This window comes from Toxorhynchites rutilus, chromosome 1 (genome assembly GCF_029784135.1).
Source record: "Toxorhynchites rutilus septentrionalis strain SRP chromosome 1, ASM2978413v1, whole genome shotgun sequence".
Classification (NCBI taxonomy): domain Eukaryota; kingdom Metazoa; phylum Arthropoda; class Insecta; order Diptera; family Culicidae; genus Toxorhynchites; species Toxorhynchites rutilus.
In genome coordinates, this window is record NC_073744.1 from 134,334,704 (window position 1) to 134,343,511 (window position 8,808).

Consider the following 8,808-nt stretch of genomic DNA (forward strand, 5'->3'; position numbering starts at 1 on the left):
ATACTATTCCTTTATTACAGCACAGGATTCAGGAAGTAAATCAGCTTATTAAAAATGAACACTTGTCGGAGATAGAAAAACGTCAAATTAATAATCTAATACTTAAATTTCAGGATCTTTTTCAACAACCGGATGGTAAGTTGTCTTTCACTACAGGAATAAAAGCAGAAATAAGAATGAATGATGACAATCCTATTTATTCAAAATCATATACATATCCACAAGCACTTAGAGGTGAAGTGGAAAAACAAATTGGAAAATTATTAAGTGATGGAATTATAAGGCCTTCAAAATCTCCCTATAATTCACCAATATGGATTGTTCCAATCCGAAAATCCGATGCTTCTAATACAAAAAAATACCGTTTAGTAGTTGATTATAGAAAAATTAATTCAAAAACAATTAGTGATCGGTATCCTATACCTGATACATCAACAGTTCTTGCAAATTTAGGAAGAAATAAATACTTCACCACTTTAGACCTTGCTTCAGGTTTTCATCAAATTCCCATGAGTGAAAAAGATATAGAAAAAACCGCTTTTTCAATTAATAATGGTAAATACGAGTTCGTTCGTATGCCATTTGGCTTAAAAAATGCACCTAGCATTTTTCAAAGAGTTATGGATGATGTTCTTAGGGAACATATTGGTAAAATATGTCATGTCTATATTGATGACATAATTATTTTCAGCAAAACTTTTGAGGAACATTTAAAAAATTTAGAAACCATATTTGAAACATTGAAAAAAGCAAATTTTAGCATACAACCTGATAAATCAGAATTTCTTAAAACTAAAGTAGAATTTTTAGGATTTATCGTTTCAGAAAATGGTTTAATGCCAAATCCCAAAAAAGTTGAAGCAATAAAAAAATATCCCCAACCAACAAATTTGAAAGAGTTAAGAATGTTTTTAGGATTATCTGGCTATTATAGACGTTTTGTTAAAGATTATGCAAAATTGGCAAAACCATTAACAATTCTTCTAAGAGGCGAAGATGGTCATCGAAAAATTTCGAAACATGAATCTAGAAATTTTCCTATTTCATTTAATGAAGAAGCAGTTAAAGCTTTTGAAACATTGAAAAATATCTTATCTTCAAATGATGTATTAATTTTCCCAAATTTCAAAGAACCATTTATATTAACAACTGATGCTTCAAATAAAGCAATTGGAGCAGTTTTATCCCAAAAAACAGATAATGGAGATAGACCCATTTCATTCATTTCACGAACACTATCTAAAACCGAAGAAAATTATGCAACCAATGAAAAAGAGATGTTAGCTATAGTATGGGCTTTGAACTCACTTCGAAATTTTATATATGGCGCAAAAATTCTTATCTACACAGATCACATGCCTTTAACTTTTGCTATTTCTCCTAGAAATGTTAATGCCAAATTAAAAAGATGGAAAGCTTATATGAAACTTTCTATAAATTTGAAATTTTCTATAAAAAAGGTAAAGCAAATGTGGTTGCTGATGCTTTATCAAGGGTCAAAATTGATAACAAAATTACAGAAAACAATGTATTAATTCATTCTACACAAATAAACTCACTCACTCCAACACTACACTCATCCGATAACGATGATAATTGCTATATTCCATCTACAGAATCTCCAATTAATGTATTTAAAAATCAACTTGTATTCAAAATTGGATCTCAATCAAACTATAATTTCACAACATATTTTGGAAACCATAAAAGACATACTTTTACTGAACCACACTTTTCAAGGCAATATTTAGAAATAAAATTAAAAGAATTTCTTTTACCAAGCATATTAAATGGAATAATGACTACAGAACCAATAATGGGTTTAATTCAAGAAATTTATAAAGATACATATAATCCACAAAGAATGAAAATTAGATTTTCACAAAAACAGGTAGAAAATATTACTGATGAAAATGAACAAATTGTAAAAATCAAAAATATACATGAATTCGCTCATCGAAATGCTAAAGAAAATGTTGCACAATTAATTAAAATATGTTATTTCCCTAAAATGAACAAAAAAACAAAACAATTTGTCAATACATGTGAAATATGTAAGATAGAAAAATACGATAGGAAACCTCAAAGAAATTTACCAGTGAAAACACCAATTCCTTCCTATCCAGCCGAGATAGTACACATAGATATTTTTGTTTTTAATCAAAATAATATATTTTTAACATCAATAGACAAACTGTCCAAATTTGTTAAAGTTAAACCAATAAAATCACGATCAATATTAGATGTCCAAGAACCTTTAATGGATTTAATATATGACTGGGATGTTCCAGCAACTATTGTAATAGATAATGAAAAAACATTTACATCTGAAATTATAGAACAACAAATACGAAATCTAGGGATACAAATATTCAAAACTCCAGTAAATCATACAGAAACGAATGGTCAGGTCGAACGAGTTCATTCTACAATTAGAGAAATAATAAGATGTATCAGAAATACAAGTACAATTAATGAATTACCAATTAATGATTTAGTTCAAATAGCCGTTCATAAATATAATAATACAGTTTATTCATTCATTAATGATACTCCTAAAAATGTATATACAGGAGTTAATATAGAGAATTTATCAATGCAAGACTTCGCAAAACAAAAACAAAAGAATAGAGATCGAATAATAAAATTATATGAGAACAAAGATAATAAAATCAATGATCCAATTTATATAGATTTTCCTATATCAAGCTATGTGTATGAAAAAACCAATTCTATATCGAATAGAGAACCACGTTACAAGTTAATAAAAGTTTTAGAAAATCATAAAACATATATTATAGATGAACAGGGAAGAAAAGTTCATAAATCGAATTTAAGAAAAATATATAAAAAATAATAACAATGAATAACAATATATTTTTTTTTTGTTTTTTTTTACAGATATGTTAGTTTATCCTTCGTATATGGAAATATTCAAATTCATGATTTAAATAATAATCCAATCGCAATTATTAGTTTAGGAAAAGTAAAATTGAAATTAGGATATGTAAGAGTAATACAACCCATTGAATTATTTCAATTCCAAGATATAATAGATAACTTTGATAAACTAGTAAACCAAAAAGTTTATAACAATCAATTGTATGCACTCCTTAGAAATAAAAACCTATTGTTACAACAAACATTTTCGAAGATCAATCCAGAAAAACAACGCACTAAACGATGGGACAAAATAGGAACGTTTTGGAAATGGATAGCAGGGAACCCTGATGCGAGCGACCTCCGAATGATTAACAAAACTATGAATGATTTGATTACAAATAATAATGATCAAATACTCATCAATCATGCTATTAATGGAAGAATACAACACATCAGTAAAATAACTAATGATCTTCTGCAATTGGACTACAAATCTCAACAACAACATGTAATAGAATTGAATCTTTTGACAATAATACTGAATATTGATATCATCCAACATCAAATTGAAATACTAGAAGATGCCATTTTGCTAGCCAAACATGGAATTCCGAGCAGTCGAATTTTATCCATCAAAGACTATTTAAAAACAAAGACATTTTTGGAACAAGCAAATATCTATGTTGATTCATATGAAGACTTATTATCAAAATCAATCGTACATATCATTATGAACAAAACACACATAATGTATATGTTGAAAATACCGCAATTATCAAATGAACAATATGATTATGAATACATAGAGCCCCTTATTCAGAACAAAAAGAGAGTATCAGTGAAAAATAACTATATTATTAAAAATGATTCTCATATATACGAGACTTCAAAGAAATGTTCTGCAGAATCCAATATGTTCATATGTGATACTGATGTATTACAATTACCTAACCAATGTATCAACAATTTGGTTCATATTCAACACGCAGACTGCAACTATGAAATAGTTCATACAACCGGAATAATCAAACGAATTAATGATGCTACTATTCTACTTAATAACGTCGATACAAAACTACAATCTAATTGCAGCAATCACACACAAAACCTTAATGGATCTTTCCTAATACAATTCGAGCACTGTGAAATACATCTGGACCATAATATCTACGCAAACTTCATCATCGAAATTGATAAGAATTCTTATCGACCAACGACTGGATTATCAGTTCAAGAAAAGAATATCATCGAAGTACCGTCACCAGAATATCTAACGAATTTAACATTAAAACACAGAAATATGTTACAACATGTATACTTACAAAATGAATCCTTCAAATGGAGATTGAATCTGTTTGGTTCCCTAAGCATTGGCATGATATGTATCATAATAATCATAGGAGCGATGTATTTAGTTACATCAACGATATTCAGATTAAAAATGCAGATCATCATACCAAATCAACAAAAACCTTCAGCACCAGAAGAAAATCCTACGAATGCAGAAAAAAAATCATATCCAGATATTCCCGACAAAAGATTGGAAGAATTAAATAACTACTTCAGTATGGTAACTTCAGAGAGAAAAATCAATCTTTGAGGACAAAGAATTTAGAAGGGGGAAGAGTTAACAAGAGCTAGCACCAGTTCCAGCCGCAACATCTAATTCTAGAAAATCCACCGATGCACCCAGCGATGCCAGCCAAAACATGCAGCACCAGTTCCAGAAACACCTGCCAATACCGGAGAAATTAAACACAAAACACTACCGACGAGCGACAACGCGCGCCACTTGCGTTTCGGGGAAACCAACTGGCGCATTCCAAATTGACAATATAAAACCAGGGAGCAGCGGTTCATCAGTTAGTTATAATTCTAAGTTCAAACTGTGTAGTAGGGAAAAGTGAATAATAAAAAATACTTTTTTTTAAATAAATGTGAAGTAATTTAATTAACTGTATTATAAGAGGAAAATTAGTGAAGTGAACGGAAGTAAGACTCGGTGCGAAAGAGCAACCATCGGTTCGATAACTCGCGCAACACCAACCTCGTTCAAAGTGGACGTTCGGACAGGTGCCCCAGTAGGACGAAATCACAGAGCGAAACTAGTGCTTCATCTAAAAAGGAAAAACTTCGTACCGAGAAGTATGCGCTCCACCTGGGTTACAAGGATCCTCAACACTTCAGCACACCCGGCGCTAGGATTCGGAGACAATAGGACTCGATAACAACCGAACACGCGCTCTAGAGGCATCCAGATTTCCACTGCAAGAGGATTGGGAACGGAGCCACGCGTTCCGCAGTTCTTGTAAAAAAGAAAGTTTTTCTGATAGAAAAAACAGTTAATATTCCAAAAAAAAAGGGGCAAAATAAAGTGTCCAGATCAGTACAGCTTCAAACATATCAAACTGAAGGCAAACAATAACGATTTTATAATGGGTATGGCCTCCTTTAGCCTTCAACACCTCCTGCAAGCGCTTCGGCACACTTTCTACAAGGTTGTGCAAGTGTTGTGGGTCGAGTTCTTCCCACGCGCGCTCCAGGGCGAACTTGAGCCGCTCATTCACCTGGCTGATGAAAGGCCTTCTCACTGTGATCTTGCTAAGGTACTTCTTCGCTTGGATGCGGCGACGGACAGTACGACGCGATACCGAAAGTTGGAGCTCTTCCTGTATCTGCCGGATCGTAATTTTTGGGTTTTTCTTCACCTCACGAATGATTTTCTTGTCCGTTCTGGCATCTGTCTTGGCCTTCCGTCCTCTTCCCGGGCGATCCACCACCGATCCGAACGTTTTCATCTTCTTCATGATTTTTGATACCGCTGTGTTTCTGATTTCGTAGTGCTTGGCCACTTCCCGGTGCGTTTGGCCGTTATTGACATCACGAACAACCAGTTTCCGGATGGACAACGGAATGGAACAACTTATTCGAATGTAGACACCTGGTTGAATGCTCCAGAGCCAAACCAGTTGTTTATGAAACGTCAAAATACACAAAACAAACAAATTCGAGGGGCCTCACGATGGAAACTTATCGAAATTATATCGATTTTCGAGTTGGTCACTTTATTTTGGCCCTGTTTTTTTCTTGGAATATTAAGTGCTTTTTTCTATCAGAAAAGCTTTAATTTTTACCAGCGTAACATTAACAAAACTTGAGAAGAACATAATAAATAATATTTTAAAAATGATTACGATGTGTTTTCGTTGAATTTCAACCAGAAAAATGAAAGAAATGGAAAAAAAAATGTGGACACTTTATTTTGTCCTTCACTGTAAAAGTGAAACGGTATAAATAACAAAACAAAGCATGCTAACACATTAACATTTCAACGTAACTATAATAAATAACATGGCGGAAGATCAGATTCAGATTTGATTAACAGAATAATAGCTTTGGCAGCAGCCGCGATTCCTCTACCGGGTTTAAATTATCAAGACCCAAGGATTTACTCATTTTTACCGGGGAACCCAGTGAGTAAAACAGTTGTTTTGACGACGTCGAAAGCATCGTAAGACTTTATCAAACTGATTTTAAGGTTCTCATTGAACGAGCAGAATAAATTTCATATGGTTTGTAAAACCATTCGCAGCAAAATAAGAGGTGAGACTAATGACGCATTAGTAGCTTAAACTGTAGAAATTAACTGGCAATTGTTCAACAGAACTTTAGTGACATACTATGGAGAGAAACGAGATCTTGAAACTTTAGATTATCAACTATCAAACGTTTCACAACTAAGCAGACCATTGGAACAATATTATGATGAAATCAATAGACTTCTATCACATATTGCTAATCAGATCAAAACCGACAAAAGATTTAGGCATCCCGAAGCATCTAAGGTATTAATTGAATCAGAAAGGCGTGAGACTCCTTTACAAGAGGCTTTGACGGTGACCTAAAAATTTTTTGCTGAAATTTCCAACTAGCATCATTAGCCGCTGCGTGTAGTTATTGCATTTCGTTTCTTAATTCCGAGTACAGGAAAGTTTTGGTTGAACCAAAAGCTTTCGACATACCATCGGGACCCAGAAACTTTATACCAAGTTAGCTACCTAGCGAAAGTACGGCACAAACAGTGGCTTTATGCATACTAGCGGGTATGGCGCTAGGTTAGCAGTTTTAGGGAAAAAGGCAGGTCAGCTAGGCCTTTAGCTGGAACAACAGATCATTCTTATTCAAGTCGTCAACCAGTGTAGTCCAGCGTAATTATTTTTAAAAACTCCGCAAGTTGGTATGTGAATTTAAGTGGCGCAGTCGGCGCGGATTCTGGATCAATTTTTAAACCGTCGTTTAAACTTCCGCGAGTGAACGTCGTGTGAATTGTGTTTAAAATAATCCGGGACCGTTGAACCCGTACAGACTTCCTGAAGATAACGCGAACGAAAAAAATATAATTATGTGAATAAGAAGAAAAAAAACACAAAAATAATATATTAAATTTTAGTGAGTGCAGCAGAAACCATACCAAGGGTGAGTTTATTTCTCCATTTTTCCAGTTTTTTCATAGCTTTAACAGAAAGTAAATATAATTCCAGAAACGCACAGACAACGTCTCTCCGCATTACAAGAGGAGCAAGACGTATTGTCCACGAAGAACTCAAATTCCACCGAGGAACTCGGTGCTAGAAATGAAGAACGAAACCATTGGTATGAGCAAATTAATGCCTTGCACAGTGACATTCAGTAACAAAGATAATGTAAACAAAGTTTCAATTTTGGAAGAAACGGTCACCGACCAGATGAATCAGCTGAATCTTTTATATCACTATCTAAACGACAAAAGGAGAGTTAAAATTTCTAACTGATTCGGGATACCTTACCGATACCCTTTCTGTCACAGAGAGGAGGTTAATCGACAGATTTCCGATCTTTTGAATCAAGAAACCACCCGGCATTCTAACAGCTCCTGGACTTCTCTTGTGTGGATCGTCCCTAAAAAATTGGACGCAACCGACAAGAGAAAGTCGCGGTTAGTTATTGATTACCATAAGTTGAATGAAAAAACGACAGACGATCGTTACCCCATCCCATTTCCTTGACACATTGGAACGTTGCATGTATTTCACGACCCTAGATCTTGCATCTGGCTTTCACCAGGTCGAGGTTGACGAGTAAGACGTTCCCAAAACTGCATTCAGTGTCGAAAATGGACACTATGAATTTTTGCGAATGCCTTTCGGGCTCAAAAATGCACCATCGACGTTTCAACGCGTTATGGACAATGTTTGCAATTTTGCTACCTTGAAAAAATACATCCTGAAGATACAATTGGATAAGAGCGAGTTCCTACAAAAGAAAGTTGCCTTCTTAGGCCGTATTGTCACTCCAGATGGTGTGGAACCAAATCCGGACAAGATCCAAGTTACACGCAGATACACATGGCACCAAAATATAAATATTGCTGACATAGATACCTCATCGAACGAGGGCACCAAAGTACACATTTTGTGCTGAGCTAGGTAAGCGCAATCGATCGTCCGATCGATTTGTCGCCAGGTGTGGGTTTTTGTAGAATAAGCATTTTCATTGTAAATCCATTTCCGAGCAATAAATAAAAGCAGTTTGTATTTAGACTCCGATAGAAGCAGGTGTGAACCTTTTTTAAAAAGAACGTCCACCGACCGATATTGTAACTTCCAGATTATCAAAGAGTGGCCTCTGCCCTCAAACGAGAAGGAATTAAAAGGTTTCCTAGGAATCCTAAGGTACTATCGTAAATCCATACAAGACTTTGCCAAAATCGCAAAGCCTCTAACCAATGCACTGAGAAAAGAAGAAAGTATCTCTCATTCGAGAGAATTTGTCGATTCCTTCGAGGAATGCAGAAGCATTCTCACAAAGAGCAGCATTTGACTGTATCCCGATTTTTCGAAACTATTTATCTTGACCACAAGTGCCTCGAACGGCGCTGTTTCATCA